General features: G+C 36.0%; 1 protein-coding gene across 2 annotated transcripts in view; it reads right to left on the bottom strand.

The window, feature by feature from the left end:
* Nucleotides 1–20,052, bottom strand: part of LOC125228167 (protein tiptop) — a 478,035-nt gene that overhangs the window by 412,972 nt on the left and 45,011 nt on the right. For both annotated transcript variants that reach the window (XM_048132623.1, XM_048132624.1), the window contains exon 2: nucleotides 15,649–15,693. The gene's annotated coding sequence lies outside the window, so the exon portion shown is untranslated. The remainder of the gene's footprint in view (nucleotides 1–15,648; nucleotides 15,694–20,052) is intronic.

Below are 20,052 nucleotides of genomic sequence, written 5' to 3'. Positions count from 1 at the left end.
TTTTTATAAAATTGCATTACTAAACGGGGTCGGCAGAACACATGAAACTGGACACTTCAGGTTGTGCTCAAGTTTTAGTGTCACTCTTGGCTCTTAAGAGGGTTGAAAGAAAACACACACACAAAACACGTCTTCGCCTGTGGCTAGTCTGTGGCCAAGAGTAAGCCCATAAAGAATACAAAATATTTGAGATGTGATATTTCAGTGACAGGTTACCAGCCCATCGCCTTCACGACAATGGCACCCGTATGGGGTTGTGGATATATTGTGGGGTATCCCAAGGTTGACGTCTACGAGACCCAAGGGAATAAAGGAGAAAAGACCCAGGAAATACATAGAGCATTTGTAGAACATTTGGTAATCGCCGCGAGATTGACACGTCTTCTTCTAACTTATTAATGACATAAGGACACTGGGCGACAAATCATGTGCTAACCCTGTGTCCCAGAATTTCCATACATTTTTGTTACTTTCCTCTTTTGTTACCCAACTCAACATGTACCTACGGAAAATGGTAACAAAATAAAAAAATATAATATGGGACAATTTTTTTAACTACTTACTAGGATTGAAAAAGCTAGTGATTCTGAGTAGAAATAGCATTTTTTATAAATACCACATTTGATAAAAGTGACGAAAAAAAAAGAAATGCTCAGTTGATCAAGACGATGTTACAAACGACGACTTTAAGCGTTCTCGGCATTAAAAGGGTTAAACAAACTAAACATATGCAAGACTGCGTTGAGATAATAAGCGAATTCATAATCATTAAAATACCAACTTTATTCACCCTTTTTTAATTGCATTCACACAGTAGCGACAGCTGATCCATAAAGAAGCTAAGCAAATTCCGATGATGCTAACATGACTGGAATGTAATTGGTGTTGAATTTAATGTTCTAATGTGTTCATCAGTTATTTTTAACCCCCGACGCAAAAACGACGGGGTGTTATAAGTTTGACCGTGTCTGTCTGTCTGTTTGTCTGTCTGTCTGTGTGTGTGTCTGTCTGTGGCATCGTAGCTCCCTAACGGATGCACTGATTTCGATTTAGTTTTTTTTTTGATGTAGTGAACAAATCAAATTATTTTATTAAATATTTTTTGATTTGTTTTTTTTTTTTAAGTAGTAACACTACTATATATAAATTTTAAACTGAAATAGGTACCATACACTAAAGAAAAAGCGATCAATCCCACTGGTGGCGAAGCCGGGAATCGAACCCGGGTCTCCAGCTAACGCGGCTGACGTGTTGGACCGCTACACCACCCCGACCGCCGAGGTACCCGTCAATTTCTCTAGTGTATGTTATCTCTGAAGGCTAGGTGCCTTTGACCAACTCTAAGGGCGAACAATTTGTGCTTGCACCTCCTATATGAATCCTTTTGCAGGATTACGATACAGCGAGAGAGATGGTGCTGCCATCTATCGATGTAGGGAACAAATCAAAATTATGCTACTGAAATTATGCAAGCCTGTGTGGTGACGGGTTAAGAATTTCACCACCCCCTTTCTTCCCGTGGGTGTCGTAGAAGGCGACTATGGGATATGGGTTAAATTGTGGCGTAGGCGACAGGCTGGCAACCTGTCACTGCAATGTCACAGTTTCGTTTTCTTTCAACCCCTTATTTGCCAAGAGTGGCACTGAAGCTTTAGTAGTTTCGTGTGTTCTGCCTACCCCTTTATGGGATACAGGCGTGATTGTATGTATGTATGTATGTAAATTATGCAAGCATACAATCATGTAGTCCATGTTTGGAAAGGGCTTGTTAACACCAGAAAAATGCATGTTTGCATAATTTAAGTAGCATAATTTTGCATAAAACTAGCGTGACTCAGGGGACCGTAACCATGGCAATAACAGGTAAGAAAAAGTTGATTCACCCAGTTATAAAAATATTTATGATATGGTGTCATCTGATGTCTTAAAAGGTGAACATAATCGAATCGGATCGGTTAAAGAAATTTCATACCTATAGACAGACTCTCTTTATCTCTAACATCTGTTATTAATTTAGTGAAATTAATTTCCATAGAGAACCTAGTCTGAAATATTTTTTGATGAATACTTTTGCATGTTAAATGTATCTTGTTTTTAAATGCATATTAATTATAAGATGTAATTTTTTGAAATTTTCATACCTCCAACTGAGGGGGGACTGAGACGTAGGGTAAGAGCCGAAGTTTTGCACATTGTAATATGCCTACCTGGAAAAAATAAATATTTCATTTCATTTCAGACAACGACTTTTTTTACCCCCACCTTAACAAAAAAATCATCACCTTTTTACCAGTAGCAGCTGATCCATAAAAAATGCCAACAATTCCACCAGGAATGTACTGAGTGTAATTTATTTTTTCTATATTAGCATGGAACATGGAACACAACCTTTAGTTCGCGGTGGTCTTACATTTGCATTTGCTCACACGCGACGTACGTGTTCGATTGAGTATCGATTTTATTGCAATTGATTTTGTTTCGATCGATTTTTAAGCTCGTTAGGTGATGGTGTAGAATTGTAATCAGGTACTTACTGGCTTATCGTTAACTGATTAATACGCTTTTTAGGTACAGTGTGTAAGACTGTAAGCATAAACCACAGATTAATAATAAGTTACTAACTAAACCTTATACGGCCTGATTTTATATTGACCTGTTTTTAAGTATAGATTTTGAATTCTCTTGTATATTTCTGTCTCAGTAATTACAAGTACCTAGTTTTAAATTTCATAGTTTAGAATTAGAAACATTGTTTAAGAAATTATATTGAAATACATTAGCAGCACAATATTTGGTACCGCTCTTCAGAAATGGAAGAGCGGTACCTCTTGGCACAAGCTATATTAAAGCTTAAAAGGAGGTTCCAATCACTAGCTTTAATATGAAAATTGTGAAAATTGTGTCACGATTTGTCTACGCTCTTGGTATTCTCAAAAGAAATACAGACCTTGAATCTGCAATGACGGCATATTACTCATACGCCTACTCATGGCTCCGCTATGGTGTGGTCTTGTGGTTCCCCGGTACTGACACCTATGGATTGTTTGTCATGCAGAAGCAGTGTGTTCGTGTCCTAACTAACACACAAATACCAGACAGCTGTCGCCCGCATTTTATACAACTAAAATTACTGACTTTGCCTTGTATTTATATTTTAGAAGCCGCACTTTTTGTAAGAAAGCACCCTGAACTATTCAAGACCAAAAGTCAAGTCTGTAACAGTAGAAATAGATCAAAAAACAAGCTAGCTGTACCAAACACAAAGCTAGCCATGTGTAAAAAACCGGCCAAGAGCGTGTCGGGCCACGCTCAGTGTAGGGTTCCGTAGTTTTCCTTATTTTTCTCAAAAACTACTAAACCTATCAAGTTCTAAACAATTTTCCTAGAAAGTCTTTATAAAGTTCTACTTTTATGATTTTTTTCATAATTTTTAAATATATGGTTCAAAAGTTAGAGGGGGGGGGACGCACTTTTTTTTCCTTTAGGAGCGATTATTTCCGAAACTATTAATATTATCAAAAAATGATCTCAGTAAACCCTTATTCATTTTTAAATACCTATCCAACAATATATCACACGTTGGGGTTGGAATGAAAAAAAATATCAGCCCCTACTTTACATGTAGGGGGGGTACCCTAATAAAACATTTTTTTCCATTTTTTATTTTTGCACTTTGTTGGCGTGATTGTTGTACATATTGGTACCAAATTTCAGCTTTCAAGTGCTGACGGTTACTGAGATTATCCGCGGACGGACGGACGGACGGACGGACAGACAGACATGGCGAAACTATAAGGGTTCCTAGTTGACTACGGAACCCTAAAAAGGACCACACTACCAATGTATCACAATAACTAATAAACTACCCGACCATATTATACAGGAACCCGATGATAATAAATTTAAAATTGCCATTAAGAAAATATTACTTGACAAAGCATATTACTCCGTAAATGAATTCTTAGAAGACAAAACATTGATGTAAATTACTACCCGTACCCGCTGACATCTAATATTTTTATAATAATTTTTATAATGAATGTTTTATTTATTTATTTCTTATTATTATAATTCTATATACGCAATTAATTAATGATTCTTAATGTGAAGCTATAATCCCATTATAATTCCACAATGATAACAAAATTTAATTATGAATTCTCCTTATTATTTTTTCTTTTTATGAACTATTGACTCAAACTAAATAAGAAATAAATAAAACTAACTGTTACTCATTTCAATTATTTAATAAAATTGCAATAGAACTATTAATTAGATAATATATTGTATAAGTCATAAGTTAAGTATAGCTTTAAGAATATTGTGTGTCCTTACAGGGCGTCATGTACCTACCTATATATACTTGTAACACCTACTGTATCATGCACATGACTACAATGAAATGAAATAAAGAAATAAAGAAAAAAGAAAGAAAAATAAACAGTTTTGATTTTTTTTTATGCAGACGTTGATTTCATTCAATAGTGTTATCATTAATGAAGAGCTTAAAATTACGGTTAATTTAATTACTGTTAAAAAAATTGCCTATATATCTATAGGAGTGTTTGTCAATTAAATAGATTCATTAGTAATTTATTCATTAGGTTAGAATGTACTAGCTAACACTAGTCATGTAAGTCTGTAATTAACACTCTATGGGCAAATTGGCCTGAAATAAAGTATTATTATATTATATTTATACGTCCCACTATTGGGCACAGCCGGCACAGGCCTCCTCTCAGGCAGGAGAGGGCTCGGGCTGTAGTCCCCACGCTAGCCCAATGTGGATTGGGGACTTCACATACATCTTTGAAATCCTTCTCAGATGTATGCAGGTTTCCTCACGATGTTTTCCTCCACCGAAACACACTATTTATCTAACAAATATCCTAGCAGTCTCAAAAATCAATCACCCGTCAACGTCACGCGCAGTGCATTCCTGCGCTTGCACACGCTTGCACCTAATATACTTGAGTGACGTGACGCGCAATATCGCCGTCACGCTGACGTGACAAGTGCACGCTAGCTTTCTAGATATTTCAGGGTTTGCCTGGAGTTTATCTTAAGTTTCAAAGCTTCAGTTACTGAGCTGTAGTATATTTTATTTTAAATAGTTGAATGAGAATTGAATTAAACTTGTGTAATGAAAACCGGGTTTTATTTATTTCATATTCAAACATACTCGTACTTATATACTTACCAGTGGCGGAGCGTCGATACAACTCGATTCCCAACGGGTTCCCTAAAATTCTCTAGTATCTGTAGAAGTCCATACAAAACAGATGCCAAAAACCCCTCCGGCTTTACCATCGAAAATTTTCACGCCCCGCCACTAATACTTACTTACTCCCTTATTCATAAACGTTCACTAAAAAAAAATTAAACTGTTTATTTCTATAAATAATTACAAATAACATGTTTTTTCTTAACTATTAAAGATTTTTTGAGTTAAGGAGTCCTATCTTTTATGGCTAAGTAATTATACTAATGATTGCATGCATTTTGACATATTGTTAGACTGCCTTATCTTAAACAAATACTAAAAGTAAAGTATAATACTAAAGTTATCAAGCTGATAAAGTTCGTTTGTCCCTTTCCGACGTATTGGTGTGATAGAAAGGGACAAACAAACTTTATCGGCTTGATAACTTTAGTGAACATTTAAAAATAACTGTGACGAATTATCTATGAGCCGATTTTTCATAGGTACGGTTTTTTCTTGCACTTTTATTTTGGGTATTAAAACAAATGTTAATGAAGTTGATATATGTATTCTAATTTTCTATTTTCGTCGACAATCTAAGACTAGTTTCTAGTTTCGTATCACAAGTAATTAGTAAAAACTAACAGTCAATTTAGTACAAAGGACATAATTCCAAAACTACTCCACCTAAAATAAAAGAATTTGAATTTAAAAAATGTCTTCGTCAGAAAATTATGAATTCAATTACGCAAATTGGAAAAACCGAAACGATATGAAAGAATCGTATAATATCCAATGTCAGTGACAGGGCCTGGCTGACAGATTTCAATCAAATCTCAAAAGAAAATCGTTTGTATAATGGACAATGGTGGAATAGAGTAAAGCTCATTATCAAAGCGATGGAGAGACGGACTTCCAGTGTACGCACTGTGGGGCGAAACGCCGCGATTCTATTTAGGTAATTCAAGAATGGCGCTCTCGTATTAAAAGCAGCGTCAAAGACTTTGAAGACGCTCGTTTCATTGAGCTTAATACGAAGCGTCAGATACGGAAATCTCGGCCGAAACCCTTCTATAAACACCTTCAATGGTTCTTGACAACTTTAGTGCCCCACGTGCGACAGAGAGAGAGAGCAAAGCCGAACTTGGTCTTGAAGACCAAGTTCGGCTTTGCAAGACTTATACGAGCACACGCTCGTAACGTAAGTAGCTAGGGTCGCCGTTGCCGATTACGGCATGGTTAGCTATATTACTCGTATATATTTAGGTAATAGGAGAAATTCAACAAAACTGCTTCTGTACAAAAATAATACTAACTGATAATTGGATGTGTGTTTTAACATTTAGGGACACAAAGATGCTTTAGTTACTGACACATAAATTAGGTACTGTCATTGTTAGGGTACTATATATTTATTTATTTATTTAAACTTTATTGCACAGTAAAACATGCACAAAAGGTGAACTTAATGCCGGACTGCATACCTATATAATGAATAGAAAAGATGTTTAATATTAAACTATGTTGACCCATCGTCCTTCCTAGTTTAAAAAGCTCTTGTTAAAACCTGGCTATCAATAAATGTAATTGATACCCGCTCTGACTTATACTTTAACAATAATATAATCCAGGGCGTAGGGATGTGACGACCCCATCGCCCATTGATTTAACCAGTGCAATCAGTCAACGCAGGGCAGCTTGTGGCGAGCTGTTGGGGAACAGCAACCCCACGTACCCGAGTGCTCCTGGGGAGTTCTGTTACCCGTTAGGCAGGTGGGTGGGACAGTACTCTCTACCTCTTGCTTGCCTTGGCTGGCCGTCCAGAGTGGAGTCGTTAAGGCTACATGCCCCAGGAGTGGAAGTGAAAATTTGCATAAGACGCGAGTTGGTACAGTGGCTTGACAGCCACTGGGCAGAAAGCGGTGTACACCTCTCAACACCCTTGAGTTCCCACACCGGTGTTGCCCTTGAGCCATCTTGAATGTCGCTTTTTGTGGGGGCCCATCTTGTGGGGACGAGTCACCGTCTGCCGGAAATAAAATTGGATACCATTTTATTAGGCAGGCGTCCGGTTTTTTATCCATAGCCCAGTATTTAGTCGATCACTTTCATCAAAATAGCCCAGTTCATTTTAGATTCCATTAACTCTCAAATAGTCCTTACACCCTGGCGGGTGCTGCCTCTGCGTGTGTCCCATGATACGGGCAAGGGCAGCATCCGCTCGGTGTACCCCTTACATTTCATTAAAGTGTCAAAAGGGCCTCTACGCGTTGGCTTCGGCCCCGCGCACGCCTCCCAAAGGTCCGGAACACCATTGTTCCGCGATGGGAAAGACATATAATCCAAATTAAAAAGAAATCAAGATCTATCAACTCATCAGCTAGCCACGTAAAAAAATCTTATATAACTTAAGTATACAATGAAAAATGACACAAAAGTATCAGAAGAGATACGGAGTCAAAAGCCCATTCTAATCTGGCATTGGTGTCATTACGTCGTATATAGATCGTTCTAAGTAAATAAATAAACACTTAAATATTAGAAAAAAAACGTCATTCTCCTTTTTTAGCTGAAAATTAATAATGCGCTGAACAATGCAGCTAAAATTTTGAAAAAACCCCCGACCGCGACACTCTCGACTTACTCAGCTTTTAGACAAGAAAACTAAATCCAAATCGGTTCATCCGTTCGGGAGCTACGATGCCACAGACAAACACACACACAGACAGACAGACAAACAGACAAACAGACAGACAGACACACACACAGACAGACACGTCAAACTTATAACACCCCGTCGTTTTTGCGTCGGGGGTTAAAAAACCGCTGCGTTTTAAAACGCAAGTGCGTCAGTTAATCGCAAATTCGGAGTGGATCTCAATGTAATGAGTTCCTCGCGCGGACAAAGCCGGAATCAAACCTGGGACGGCCGATTAAAGCTTTTGTTTGCCCAATAGACGTTGTTGGACGGATTAGGTGTGCGCTCCATTTGGTTTTCATTTTCAAAAAGATATTGAAAAACAAAAGATGTATTTTCTGATTTCAGCGGTGTTTCTAGATTGCGTACAGATTAAGACAATGTTGGTCTCGTATTTTTTCTTAAATCAAACAATGATCTACACGTTTACGGTTACGCGATATGATAGCAATCAACGAAATGGGAAATCAAAATAACGTTAGATCATAAATAAATAAATAAATATTGGGGGGACACCTTACACAGATCAACCTAACCCCAAACTAAGCAAAGCTCGTACTATGGGTACTAGGTGACGATATACATACTTATATAGATAAATACATATTTATATACATAGAAAACATCCATGACTCAGGAACAAATATCTGTCACACAAATAAATCAGAATAAAGATTCGAACCCGGGACCGCGGCTTAGCAGGCAGCTTACCAACTACGCCAGACCGGTTATTTTTGTTTGAATGTTTTATTTATTTTATATCTTATCAATGGCGTGTTAAACGACACCTTGCTTTACATTTGTATGTACCTCATTATATATGTGATGACATCATATATTTTAGGTAAAGAAACTCAAATTGATAATTAATATCATAACGGCCGGAGAAAAATTGCAACAATTTTGTTTTTAAATGAATCTATCTAACCGAAATCAATCTTGAGACATTTCCTGTCAGTGAAGTAGGAATGCTTTAGATCACAAGAAGTTGTTAGCCGAATATTTTCAGCTTTTCGTCAAAGCGTCAATGACGAGGTTGACTAAATGGTTTCATTACTTTTTGTTCGAAAGCGCTGTGTAGCCTAGCGGCAAGCACGTGCGACTTTCGTTCCGGAGGTCGCAGGTTCGAACCCCGGCTCGCACCAATGAGTTTTTCGGAATTTATGTGCGAAATGTCATTTGATATTTATTTGCCAGTCGCTTTTCGGTGAAGGAAAACATCGTGAGGAAACCGGACTAATTCCAAGTCTAGTTTACTCTTTGGGTTGGAAGGTCAGATGGCAGTCGCTTTTGTAAAAACTAGTGCCCACGCCAAATCTTGGGATTAGTTGTCAAAGCGGACCCCAGATTCCCATGAACCGTGGCAAATGCCGGGATAACGCAAGGAGGATGATATTTTATTTTTTCTCGTAAACGAAAAATGACGACGGTACAGTGCGTTGAAGTTTCGCGTGACGTCACGCCTAGGTACAATTTTTACTTAGGAGTGACGTCACAAGCCTCCACTCCGGAACTTTGATGCTCTGTATGTTTTTATTTTTTCATTAATTAGAAAAAGCATGAAATATGTGTTCAGTATTTTTGGACGATCTAACTGACGGACTAAACAGAATGCCATTTTTTTTTTGTAGTCGTTATCCCTACTCTTTGAAACCCCTCACATGTTTACCAGTAAACATTGACGTCCATTAATCAATAATAGAGTTAAATATACCGATTTATTCCGATCCAGACTGATCGGTTATTCCTGTCGGCCCAATTTGCTGGCTTAATTTGGACCACTTAGTTTGTCATCTACATTGCTTGTTTGGCTAACTTCGGACGGCCTTTGTAACCTGTCAATCGGCACTTTTATATTATTAGCTTAATGCCAGCCTCTCGCCTATGCCACAATTTAACCCGTATCCCATAGTCGCCTTCTACGACACCCACGTGAAGAAAGGGGGTGGTGAAATTCTTAACCCGTCACCACACAGGTCAATCAATAGCTTAATCAATTTAAAAGTAATACATTATGGCTTCTAGACCGATACTCCAGTGGTAGGTATGCCACCTGAGCCACCAAGTTCACAGCCAGCGAAACATTCCACCATATAGGCAGATTCCTCACATTTTGGGCTATGAAAATATATATTATCTATATAAGCCATGTTTTTGTAGTTTTCGAGTAAGGAATTTTTGAATCGGCTTTTCCTTGACAAATTCTTTAATGAAGAAATTAATTTATGAAAAGAAAATTGGTAAGAATATGTTTCCAAACTATATGGGTCTCCTCGTGATGTTAGGTTCCTCTAAATGTTCCTATGAAAATTATTGCTATGTGTCAGTAACATACCTAAGTACCATGATTTATCCATATTAATATTATAAATGGGAAAGCGTGTGTGTATGTTTGTTTGTCCGTCCTTCACGGCAAAACGGAGCGACGAAGTGTCGTGATTTTTGTGTGGAGATAGTTGAAGGGATGGAGAGTAACATAGGCTACTTTTTGTCTCTTTCTAACGCGAGCGAAGCCGCGGGCAAAAGCGAGGCAAATGTATTGTGGATGTGGATGGCAATTATGCGACTTCATATAATTATTATCTGTCAGTCTGTCTCCAAGATTTGTATCAAAACAGAAATGCTCCAAAACACTTGTTTTCTCCAGAATTTCTAAAATTTAACAAACCATTAAATTACCTACTCAAGTAACTAATAAATCAACTATGATCCAAAGTCACATCAAAGACCGGCGGAACCTCAAGACAAGACTTTACGACTACCACGAACCCGTGACGGACTGAACGCTGTCGTATAAATCAATATAATCTCAAATTGTAAAGACAATTGGTACCGCTGCGCAATTAAACTTGAAACTTGGACAATCATTTGGAACTTTAAGATGATTGTAAAGAAGTTGATAATAGAAGGTATAAATGGTGGTGGTTAGGTTGAAATTGTGGATTGAAGACGCATGAATCAAATGGGACGTTTGGTGGTGATGTGCCTTTCCAGAAGTTTCCGCGAGAACGGAGACCTTTCGGAAACGTTCTCGGAAATTGTCGGAAACGGTCTCTAGGACGTTTTTGTCGCCATCTTGACAGAAACTTATGTTTAATCTGAATGAATATAATATAACATGTTTGATCTATGGCTTAATACTCCATCTAAAACTATTATTTGTAGAAACATATCAGCATAACGCTTAGAGTATTTTAACCACGATTAGTCAGAACATAAGAATATTCTTTTAAATCAACTTTTTTTTATTGTTGCAAACTCGATAGATAGGTACTTCGCTTAGTACTAAAAATAAAAAAATGCCATAGAAACTTGAATGAAAATATTTAGTTTTTCACCACACCAATTGTTAAAGGCTATTCAAAAACAGATATCAAAATTGCATTTTATCCACAAGAGTGCAAAGTAATTTCATACAAATTTTAACTTGATGTCTTAAGCTGGCTGGTATAATTTACCTATAAATGATTAGTCAGAGAGAACATTCTTGAGAAAGTTGGAAATTTCTTCGGAAATATTTCTCAGACACGCCAACATTCTCATGCGCACATCACTAGTTCGCAGTCCCGAGTTGAATTAATGTCTAATACGGTACGGCGTGTAATTGTTAGATGAATTTTATCGGCCCTGCAAACGTTTGGGCGGTAAATCAAAGGGAATGCGAATTTGTAGCTTGAATGTGGGACAATGTTCGATCTATGGCTTGATAGGTACTTCTTCATCCATCCATATACCTACTAATATATACTATAATATTATAAATGGGAAAGTGTGTGTGTGTGAGTCTGTTTGTTTGTCCGTCTTTCACGGCAAAACGGAGCGACGAATTGGCGTGATTTTTTAAGTGGAGTTGAAGGGATGGAGAGTGACATAGGCTACTTTTTGGCTCTTTCTAACCCCCCATTTCACTAAAATGGGGAGGGGGGAGAGTTTGTATGAAACATTCCGCAATTTTCGAATTTAACGCAAGCGAAGTCGCGGGCAAAAGTTAGTAGCTATTATAATTACTTATATAATAGGTATGCAGCTTGATGTCGCTTAGCATATTACCTCTTGAGTTGCAGGCGTCCATAGGTTACAGTGACCGCTTTCCATCAGACGGGCCGTATACCTGTTTGCCACCGACGTGATATAAAAAAAATATTATGGTGCTCCCACACTATACATAACATTTAATAACAGCCAGTGTAGATGTTTACGGAAGTAACGGGAGAGGAAAAATTAAAATTTTCAAAAAAAACACCGACATAATGTAGTGGATCTATTTCCATCAAACATGGAAACATACATACAATCACGCCTGTGTCCCATGAAGGGGTAGGCAGAGCACATGAAACTACTCAGGTTTCAGTGCCACTCTTGACAAATAAGGGGTTGAAAGAAAACGAAACTGTGACAGGTTGCGTGCCTCTCGCCTACGCCACAATTTAACCCATATCCCACAGTCGCCTTTTACGACACCCACGGGAAGAAAGGGGGTGGTGAAATTCTTAACCCGTCACCACACGGGCAAACATGGAAACAATCCCCATCAAATTCAGCTTTCAAACCAAAAGAACCAAATTTAAATTAGATTCATCCGTTCGGGAGCGAAAGCACTGCTAGAAGAACAGTTTCAACTTCTAGAATGTAGTTCTAAAGAGTAATAGACTGTTTTTGAAAATTGTCAGCAAATCCAGTATATCCGGTGGAGCCTAACAACCACTACCTTCAAACATATCACTTGACGGTTATTCCTGTCTCCGTCTTGTCGGATGTCGCCAGTCGCTATCTTGTGTCGTGTGTCTCGCGTGTCGCTACAAACAGCTCTGAGGGACGTGAGCTCAATTATTCAGGCGACACGTCGGAGGCTATTCCAGGCGCCGCGTTACATCGGTGTTACTTGTCAGACTAGCCACAGCACTCGCCATACCTACTTCAAATTTATTTCTTGGTAAGAAAGTTTATGATTGTCGAGACGATTCGTGAAGGAAGAGCTTGAGATGAAAGATTTTTTGAAGTCTTGCTGTTACTATTCGCTGAGTAGACGACGGTCCAAAACACTGACAAATAATTAAAAAGAAAGTTGCATTGGATGGATCCTTATGCCAAAATGGATGGCTACGTGCACGACAATTACGCTCACTACCATGTGAACCTGAAGTGGAAAATGTCAGAAAATGACATGTAAACAAACATTATATTTTAACGTTTTTCCGTTAATTTTAAATAAATCGAATAACAAGAGCTACTATTTCAAGTGTAATTTAGGTAGATAGATTATAAAGACATGGATATAATACCAAAAATCAGTTTCCAAAGCATTACTCACGGTATAAACTTCCAACCCCAGACTACAGAAAGAGTCAATAAATTGGTGCTGGCAGGGCATATAAGGAATCATGAAGAACATAGGAGTAATGGTACAAGTTCTTCGAGCTAGTGATATGGTATTCGCTAAACCTCCGTCCCGTTAATGCCATATAAAACAAATCTAAACGTAAGTACCTAGTCATGTCCGCGGCCCCAGAAATATCCGACACGGGGCTATTCCCAGGCTAGGCCTGAATCTTTAAGCATAATCTTTTACGGTAGGACAAATACTAACAGACTATTGAACAATATTAGGTAAACAAAGCTTAAATATAATTTATTATAATGTTTTGTTTTGACATGTCACTTACGTTTTCTCTTCACCGTAGCTATCCATTTAGTTCTTTGAACCTATTTCCAGTGTGCTCTAAGAAACGCATAGAACGTGCAACGACTATTTATGCCATTATTTGTACAATTAACAACGAAACAACATTGATGCCCCATATCAAACATTACACATTGTATTATATTGTATGAGTTTTGATAGATGACAACCACAATCAGTGTCGATTTTGACCACCGCAAGCACTGCGATCGCTTTGCTTACCCCCTCCATGCACTTCGCACGAAGCCAATAGACGGAATGTAACAAATGACGGTTACATTTGTGTATCGTCCATATAGAAGAATGAAATAGCTGGTGAAGTCGTCGCAAATGGCATAAATGATGACTATTGCCACTTTATCAAGAGATAAACGATAAGATTTATGTAGGTGGCCTTTTGAGAATATGTTTGGACTACGGATTTTTTGAGAGCTGATCAATATTTTAGTAGACACTTCTAGTAGACATTTAGTAACCACTAAACAATATAACGATATATCTGTATAGTAGACTAATAATACGATACTTTTCACCGTGAAATGTATAGATTAATTTATATTGTTTATGGGCTTACTCTTGTCCACAGACTAGCCAAAGGCAAAGACGTGGCCTACGATGAAGTGAGCTCGCCCAGAAGATGCTCGTTCATTCTTGATTTGTAATTAATCAGGATATCAGATACTTTTAGTGCATAATTTCATACGTGACTATTGACGCTGACTGTAAGAAACGCTACGAACCCAGTATTTACTTAAGACGATACGGTAGGGGTCAATTCTCCATACAAACGCTCTCGACTATTTCCTCCCTGGTTTTTGAAGATAGAGCAATGATTTTTTCAACACAGATTGTTATTATTGTTATCTGTGTCGGACCGTTTTGATTTTTTTGATATTATGCTTTTTAAAGACTCTGGAGCCAATCAAAAATTTCCAAAAACGGCCTTTTTCATTGTGGCGCAAAAAAAGGTGTGATATTCAAGATTGGTAACAATTAACCAAAAAATCTAAACGGTCCAACATAGATTATTTCATTGTTATTCAGATTCTCAAATTTCGTTCCGATTGATTAAGTTTTGTAGGAGGAAAGAGTCGAGAGCGGAACCTCGATTTTAAAGATTTTTTTGAAATATCTTTTGACTGAGTTGTTCTTAATGGACATTTTTTTTTTATAAATCTAGTTAATAACACTTGTATATATAACTAAATTTCCCAAGTTGAAAGGGAGGCTCCGTTCCATTTTAGCATTTTCGCTACCGTATCCTCTTAAACATTTTACAACAAAGTCAAACATCTGTTATGAAACTCGAGAATTTGCCAGTCATCATCTTTGTATCTCGTATCATTGTTGAAAGTGTTGAGTGCTCCTGCTGTGTTGTATGCTTATTCGCTGACTTTGTTTTAAGAAGGGGTAATAATTTCTTTATTTACATGATCATATAATTACATAATTATATAAGAAACTAAGACTTAACTTAAACGATGGCTAATGTCTAAAATAGGCCCTTGAGGCATTGTACCAAGAAGATAAGAAGAATAAATAGTAGGTCTAGGTATACGATATCATATTATTTAGATCTTATTTTTATGAAGTAGCTTCTTTGGACATTTTCCACGTTATAAGTTTTTGGCACTTTTTATTTTACTAATATAATATGTCTACATAAAATAATGCTATCAATACTGATAGTTTTATTTGACAAATAACAGATGTAAATAGTCTGATTTAGTAGTAGACTCAATGTTTCATGATTTGTGTCCCGATCCCGATGTGTGTGAAAATAAGGAGTTTATTTCCTTTATTTATTTCTTTTCTTAGATTAGGTTTTTTACAATATGAGTATAAAAGTAAAATAAAATAAAACACTTACAAAACAATATAAAACATATAAACACATTATAAAAAACCTAACCTAACCTAAGGAGTTTATTATTATTACGTGATATTTTTACATTAAAAGTTTTTATAACTAAAATGTTTTAATAAATTTCTTGATATACCTACATACTTAATCTGATAGCTAGTGTTGATAGTACTTAGGTATGAAGTTATAAATGTATATCTTACATTGCTTTTCCAGACTTTATTCCATCGTTGTCACACCATCCAAATCTGAAAAGAAATTAAAACAGTCATGAACACATTTTTTCAAAACTTTACAAAAAAGAACAGTAAAATATGAAATCACTTGTAAAACGAATTACCAATTGAATTCTAATTATGCATAAGTACCTAAATCAGGAATTTCTTAGAGATTAATTAATAAGTTAAATAAAATATATAATAGCAAATCGCTACGGATATTAAACGAACTATAAAACTACCTACTAATGCCTACTAAAATCTGCATAGGCAAAATAGACATTTAAATTACAAGGTAATTGTGATTTAGGAACTATTTCAATCAAAATTACAAGGGTAATAATAATAAATTACATCATACTACAATTACAATATCATTTACATTGAACTGAACTGAAGTAACGACTTTACAGTCAATGATATAAGATTCAAATTGGAATAAGAGTGATATTATGAAGTCAAGCGACATCTAGAAATGTTTAATTTCAGTGCAGTCACGACGACACTAAAGGTACACTCGATCGCAGAATCCTGAATTTTAATTCAAAAAGAGAGTAAGTACCGATAGAATACGGCCATAATTCGTTATTTTCCTGTTAGTTTAAGACATAAAATTAAGTATATTGAGAAACGAGTAAAAGAAAAAAGTATCAATGAATATTGGGGATATTACATATGTAGAAACTAAAAGCAGCGCCTCCACTCGCCACTGTATCCTCTCCCCCCCCCCCCCGTTTTCGTGATCCGATGGCCGAGTAGTTTTACAGGCCGTCCGTCCGGTTAACGGAGTACGCTGATTCGATTCCAGCTCGGAACACTTGGAGGCCTGGGTCACTTTTTCTTTGTATACGACATTTATTTAATGTTTATAGTATAATAGTAGTGTTACTACTTAAAAATACAAATTAAAGTATTTTCAAATGAAAATAATTTGATTTGATCTACATTACATTTTATCTCCTTTGGAACATAATATGCAGAGTAGACAGTGTACATATTTGCCAATATACCAATATGGTACATAATTATTATAATATGTACTAATTTTTCTGTTACCAATTTATTAAATTGATTTACTTAACTACGTCATAAAAAAATCTTAAACATACCAAAATAATAAAATAAAGCAAATGAAACATGAAGTTTACATCTCACTATTCCTCCAGTCTCAAAGACAACCGATTATCATTTCCTAAATTACTAAACAAGTGCAAAATCAAATCTCACAAAATCGTATAATGCACCCAACCTAAAACCATCCCTACTGTAACAAGCCCAAGGTTCATACTACTAAGAAATTTCGAAGTATGATAAGAGTTCGCGCATGCGTCGTAAGTCATGCGTGGACGCAGAACAAGTCAGTCATTAAGTGGAGATTGCAATACAGATTTAATTAAAATTTGCTTGTATGTTTGTATGAACATGGAGAGGTAATGAGTAATTTTATAGTCTTTGGAGCATTGCTGCCGTCCTATCACTAAAACCCATCTAACCCACAAATGATAGTTTTGAGATATGGCCAAAAAACATAAAAACCCATATCTCTAGGAAATGTGTCGATTTAGTCCAGATTTCTTTTATTCTTAAATTAAAACTAAATTCACGCTAACATTATTTAAAATCAATTTAATTAAATATTGTTTAATTTATTAGAAATTCGCCATTTTGTGTTTAAGTTATGCAAATAATTCCTAAAATATGTATGATTTTACTGTTAAAACACGGTTAAGTATACTTTAGCCGTTTTTTAGGGTTCCGTAGTCAACTAGGAACCCTTATAGTTTCGCCATGTCTGTCTGTCCGTCCGTCCGTCCGTCCGTCCGTCCGTCCGTCCGTCCGCGGATAATCTCAGTAACCGTTAGCACTAGAAAGCTGAAATTTGGTACCAATATGTATATAAATCACGCCGACAAAGTGCAAAAATAAAAAATGGAACAAAATGTTTTATTAGGGTACCCCCCCTACATGTAAAGTGGGGGCTGATATTTTTTTTCATTCCAACCCTAACGTGTGATATATTGTTGAATAGGTATTTAAAAATGAATAAGGGTTTACTAACATCGTTTTTTGATAATATTAATATTTTCGGAAATAATCGCTCCTAAAGTAAAAAAAAGTGCGTCCCCCCCCCCTCTAACTTTTGAACCATATGTTTAAAAAATGTGAAAAAAATCACAAAAGTAGAACTTTATAAAGACTTTCTAGGAAAATTGTTTTGAACTTGATAGGTTCAGTAGTTTTTGAGAAAAATACGGAAAACTACGGAACCCTACACTGAGCGTGGCCCGACACGCTCTTGGCCGGTTTTAGGATTGAATAATACATAAAACATGGCTTAATAACGGCAAAGTAAATTTACGTGTTTATAGTAATCGTAACTGAGCATTGCATAATAATCTAAAAACATAGCTTAATAACCGCAAAGACACTAAACAATTTTATACTATCGTATATGCTCTAAAAAAATGCTGTAACCGTTTTTAAGCTATGCAATGACTACTAACATCGAAATAATTTGTATGCATTCCTAATCTAAAAGCCCGCTATATGACAAACCAGCGACGATTACTAGGTTTTAGCATAGTCATTCTTTTTAAAAGGAGTTTATCATTTTAGCAATGTCCCGTTTACCTGCAGTACCTGCACTAAGTTTCAAGAGCAATTCAATTTGTTAAATGAATAAAAGACAACCGTATGATATTGTAACCATTTATTTGCATGCATAAAAAACCTCGTTATAAGTTATGTTACAAATTAACATATTTAAACTTAATATAATATTCTAACATTAGTGAAAACTAACATAACATTAATATGAAACAGTAAAATTCGCTTTTTACATTGCAACAAATCAATTTGCTATACCGACACGGCGAAAGGTGTCGCTCTTGGATATCCAAAGTTATTCGTATTATTACTATAATACACTATTAAAATAATGTTTTTATTACCGAGTTATATAAGGTTAAAAACGGTTGACATTGGCAGTTCTTACAAAAAGAAACACGGATTTCATTTATTATTCGCCAAGCAAGTGAAAATAGCAATCTTTATTTATTTTATACTTCAAAAATTCAAAATACATTTAGGATTGTTTGACATAATAATTTTCTCTCTTTCCGCTTGATTCCGTTCTTCTTAAAATTTATTTTTCTTTTTTTGTGCGTTTGGTTTTCGACAGTTGTATTATTAATATTAATATTACGAGTGTAGTGCTCTATATCGACGGTGGTTCTACATCGATAAATGGTTATATGTACTTAATGTGTAGGTCAGTCCTCCTTTTCTGTATGTAAAAATGTTCTGGATTTGAAGGGTCTGAATGAATTGGTACAGCAGAATACTTATATATCATACATCTTTTTTTTTTCTTTAAACTAGAATCAATATAGAGATCTTTGTTAACAATTTCTGGTAAAATCAGGTGCATCATTGCTTAAAATTGTATTAACTAGGTTAAATTTAAGTCTGTTTCTCTGTTGTTTGTATGAATTGGAGCGGATAAATCAAGATAAAGCTTCATTTTGGATGATACATATGTTGTCATTTTACAATTTTTACATGCTAGGTATAGAGTTCTTCTTCTTTCGAGTCATCACTTGTAGTTTCAATGCGTCTGCGACGGAATAGTCAAAAACCTTCTTTCCTTATATCAAGATGAGAAGCATTTTACGAATGATTAAAGAAGTAAACGTTGTTCGATTTTGTTACAACGAAGGATAAACCCAAATTCGATGATCGTCAGCAACGGTTTTAGCTTGGACCAGTAAAAGGGAGTTTTAAAATTGATGTATTTTCGTCAGCATTGAAAATTAAAGCAAAAACGTTCGACGTGGCTAAGTTAGGCAAAGAATTCTGAGGTATCAATCTCAAAAATTCTTGAAACAATACACAACGATAGAATGTTCCTTGGTAAAGATCGAGTTGAGCAATCCCCTTCTGTTCTACATTTATTAAACTTACTGCTGGTGTGATGACTTGTGGTCGGTTTTTCGGTATTCATTTTATTCGCAGATCTCTGTTATCGTTTGTATCCTGAAGTTCGTAACAAGCCTAAAAGAAATAACATTAATAAATTTGATTTTTGACTGCATTATTAAATCAGCTTGACGGTAATATAATGTTGCGCAAGTAATCCATACCTACATAGGTACTAAAACATTGTAAGGTAAATAAATGCTTACAAAATGTATGTGGCTATGGCAATGCCTACATGGCAATAGGATGGTACAATGTAATTTCTTGACTTTTTTGTTTACGCTTTATTTGTACACAATAGTTTTAACTGGGCTCTTGATCGAATAACTTATGAGTTAGGTATTTACTTGTCGCGGCAAACGTGTGATAATACGTTAGTAAAACGCAAGTTGTGCTTGAAAAAAACCTTAA

Source organism: Leguminivora glycinivorella, chromosome 7, assembly GCF_023078275.1.
Source record: "Leguminivora glycinivorella isolate SPB_JAAS2020 chromosome 7, LegGlyc_1.1, whole genome shotgun sequence".
Classification (NCBI taxonomy): domain Eukaryota; kingdom Metazoa; phylum Arthropoda; class Insecta; order Lepidoptera; family Tortricidae; genus Leguminivora; species Leguminivora glycinivorella.
Note: the sequence above shows the minus strand (reverse complement) of the source record. Positions and strands in the feature narration are given on the sequence as shown.